This window comes from Myotis lucifugus, unplaced genomic scaffold (genome assembly GCF_000147115.1).
Source record: "Myotis lucifugus unplaced genomic scaffold, Myoluc2.0 scaffold_19, whole genome shotgun sequence".
Classification (NCBI taxonomy): domain Eukaryota; kingdom Metazoa; phylum Chordata; class Mammalia; order Chiroptera; family Vespertilionidae; genus Myotis; species Myotis lucifugus.
Window position 1 is genome coordinate 1020704 of NW_005871067.1, and position 4486 is coordinate 1025189.

The following is a 4486-nucleotide window of genomic DNA, read 5'->3' on the forward strand; positions in this document are numbered from 1 at the left end:
TTGCCACCGGAAGCAGTATGCAGTGGTGAGTGACCCAGTGGCCTAGCAGAAATGAGGGTGCCAACAGAAGGACCCAGTCTGGCAACAACAAGGCAGGAGCATTGGGCCATATCCATGGATGGACATGAGCTTGCATATGTTCAGCAGGAGAGACACAACACAGTGAAATGCACCGTGTCAATGTGTAAACTGCGACATCCTCTAGAGAGAAAGAAAGAGAGAGAGAGAGAGAGAGAGAGAGAGAGAGAGAGAGAGAGAGAGAACAATTTGTTGCTCCACTTATTTTTGTATTCATTGGTTGATTCTTGTATGTGCCCTGACCAGGGATCAAACCTACAACCTTGGCATATCAGGACAACCTCTAACCAGCTGAGCTACCTGTGTCTCCTTCTTAAGGATGAACAATGCATATCTGCTTGGTTAATACCTCTGGAAAGTCCCATAGTAAAGAAATAGGTTTAACTTTTAAAAATATTTAATTGAAGTATAATTAATGTAGACAGTATAATTAATGCAGTGCTATTAAGTTTTCAGTTCTGTGAGTTTTAAGAGATGAATGCAGTACTTCATCTACCACCTTCAAAAACAAGATATAGAACGTTTCCATCACGCCAGAAAGTTTCCCTGTTCCAGTCAATCCCTTCACCCTGTCCAGCAGGAACCAGTGTCTGTGCTCACCACCATAGTCTGCTTGTACTACTTCTTAGACTTCAAAAAAGAACATCATGCTGCCTGGATATTTGGGGGGAAGGGTTGAGGGGGGGCGCGAGGGTCTATCTTAATTTGCTCAGTGTGAGAGTTTTTCTTTTCATCAATACTGTTGTGTATATAAGTGGTTCATAATTTTTTTAAATTGCTGAGTTGTACTCCATTGTATGTATGTATATACATATAAATATCATGATTTGTTTACCCATTCTCCTTTTGATAGACATTTGGATTATTTCCAGGTTTTTACTATTATGAATAAGGTAGGCATGAACATTCTTGTGCCAGTTCTTTTGTGGACATATGTTTTCATTTTTCTTGGGGAAATACTTAAGAGGACTTGCTGAGCCATAGGGTAGATATATTCTCCAAAATAGTTATGCATGTTTAACTTTTTAAACATGGGATTTCCTGCATTCATTTGACCACAGAACCCCACACATCTGTGACATGAGCAGGTAGGATTAGACAGTGTTTCAGATTCCTCCCAGCTTTATGCAATACAAAAAGGCCAAGGTGTTCAGAAACAGAGTTGTTTTGTCATATATCTTTTAGGCAAAAGCAAATAAAATGAAACCAAGAATGACTAGAAAGAGTTAGGAAAGTTAGGAGTGAGAGGAGTGAAGACAGCACTGAGGCCAGGGGTGGGAAGGAGGTGCCAAAAGACAGTTGATTGGATGGAAGCATGAAAAGGGCGTTTGTAAGCCAGAGGGAATCAGAGTTCACAAAGCTAGAACCAATTAAAGCAGAGATAACAGTGTATAGTGGTTCCCACAGTTTTTAAGGAGTTTCTCTAATCCAGGGGCATCAATAATTACAAGATTCTAAGAAAACTCCTCAACATTACTTTTATTCAAGGAGGGAGTTGTATGAACAAATTGGGGTAAATGTAAAAATAAAGTACCTAACTTCATTTATTAAAAATTTCTGATTGCCCTAACTGGTTTGGCTCAGTGGATAGAGCGTCGGACTGCGGACTCAAGGGTCCCAGGTTCGATTCCGGTCGAGGGCATGTACCTTGGTTGCGGGCACATCCCCAGTGGGGAGTGTGCAGGAGGCAGCTGATCGATGTTTCTCTCTCATCAATGTTTCTAACTCTCTATCCCTCTCCCTTCCTCTCTGTAAAAAATCAATAAAATATATTTTTTAAAAAGAAAAAAATTCTGATTAAAAAATAAATGTCATGGGGATATAATGTGCAACATAGGGATTATAGTCAATAATATTGTAATAACCTACAATGGGGTAAAGATAGTCTATTCAATAAATGGTGTTGGAAAAATTGAACAGATATATGCAAAAAATGAAAGTAGACCACCTTCTTACACCACATACAAGAATAAACTCAAAATGAATTTAAGACTTAAATGTAAGAGTAGAAACCATAAAACTCCTAGAAGAAAATATAGGCAGTAAAATCTTGAACATTGCTCTTAGTAATATTTTTTCTGATATATCACCTCAGACAAGGGAAGAAAAAATAAACAAATGGGACTACATCAAACTAAAATGGTTTTGCACAGCAAAGGAAACCTTTAATAAAATGAAAAGACAAAGGGAACCCATTACATGGGAGAACATATTTGTCAATGGTAAATCCAATAAAGAATTAAGATACAAAATTTATAAAGAACTCATACAATTAAACACCAAAAAGACAAACAATCCAACTAAAAATGGGTAAAGGACCAGAATAGACACTGCTCCAAAGAGGACATACAAATGGCCAATAGACATATGAAAAGATATTCACTATCACTAATCATCAGAGAAATGCAAATTGAAACCACAATGAGATATCACCTAACACCTGTCAGAATGGCGATCATCAATAAGTCAACAAACCAGTGTTGGCGAGGATGTGGAGAAAAGGGAACCCTCGTACACTGTTGGTGGGAATGCAGATTGGTGCAGCCACTATAGAAAACAGTATGGAGGCTCTTCAAAAAAATTAAAAATGGAACCGACCTATGACCTAGCAATTCCACTTTTGGGTATACATCCAAAGAAACCCAAAACACTGATTCGGAAGTATACACCCCTATGTTCATTGCAGTGTTATTTACAATAGCCAAAGTATGGAAGCAACCCAAGTGCCCATCAATAGATAAGTGGATCAAAAAGTGGTGGTACATATATACATGGAATATTACTTGACTACAAAAAAAGAATGAAATCTTACCATTTGTGACAACATGGATGAACCCTAGAGGGTATTATGGTAAGTGAAATAAGTCAGTCAGAGAAAGACAAATACCATATGATTTCACTTATATGGGGAATCTAAAGAACTGTATAAACGAACAAACAAAACAGAAACTGACTCATCGATAGAGATGAGATTGATGGTTGCCAGAGGGGCAGGGCTTGGGAGGACTGAGTGAAACAGGTGAAGAGACTGAGAAGTACAGATTGGTAGTTACAAAATAGTCATAGGGATGTAAAGTACAGTATAGGAAATATAGTCAATAATATTGTAATAACTATATGGTGCCAGGTGGGTAATGGAAATGTCAGGGGAAACACTTTGAAAAGTATATGATTGGCTAACCTCTATGCTGTACAATGAAAATTAATTCAAAATAAGATTGAATGTAAAATGTAATTGAAGAAAAGAAAAGAATAATAATATTGTAATAACCTTGTCCAATGACAGATAATTACTAGACTGTGTGGTGGTCACTTTGTTAGATTTTTAATATTGAGTGACTATGTTGTACACCTGAAAATAATATAATATTGTATATTAACTATATTTTAATTTTAAAAAGGAATCTATACTAATAAAAGGGTAATATGCTAATTAGACCAGACATCTTCTGGAGGTCCTTCTTGACAAAGCCACGGTGGTGGGGGCCGAGGCAGAGATGGTTAGGGGCGATCAGGCTGGCAGAGGAGAGCAGTTAGGGGGCGATCGGGCTGGCAGGGAAGGGCAGTTAGGGGGCAATCGGGCCAGCAGGCAAGGGCAGTTTGGGGCGATCGGGCCAGCAGGGGAGGGCAGTTAGGGTGATCAAGCGGGCAGGGGAGGGCAGTTAGTGGGCGATCGGATGGGCAGGGGAGGGCAGTTAGGGGGTATTGGGGCAGGTGGGGAAGGACTTTAACCCAAACACTGACCTTTTCCATCTGAAATAGAACATTATTTCCAGGTTACATGTTGACATTCCCTATGGTCTTCCTATTGCAAACCATCCTGTCCATTCTTTTCTGTTGTGTATATTGGGCCAAAGGTCTCACAGCCAGGTTTCTGACTCCCTTTTGGTTACATGCCAGTCTGTGTTCTGACCACAAGTTACATCTTTTCCAACCATGAATAAGGGGGAAATGATTAACCATGATTTGTTGTGGGAAGTGCAGAAAGAAGGAGGTTGGTTGCATGTCTGTTCTGTGCTTGGCATAGAGCTGGGCACATTCATGTGTTGTCTCATCCACACCTCTCACAGCAATGCTGCTAGGTACTTACCCAAATCTACAGTTGCCTTCTTTCTTTCTAGCAGAATCCCTGACCTCTCAGGCTCCCGCATAGCTGAGTGATGCAAATGGATGCTGACCAATGAGTTCCAGCTAGAAGCTGGCCAGGGATCTCTAGGAATGTTTTGGGGGCTTCCCTTTTTTCTTTCCTTCCTTCACCTTTCTGCATGGAATGTAGAGTTTAGTGGAAGGTGGAACAGCCGTGTTGTGGCTATAAAGAAACTAACGTGGAGACAAAAGCCTCACACTGAGGACCACACAGCAGGAAGAAGCAACCTTCTTAATATCACCAACTCTCCCCCAAATCTCT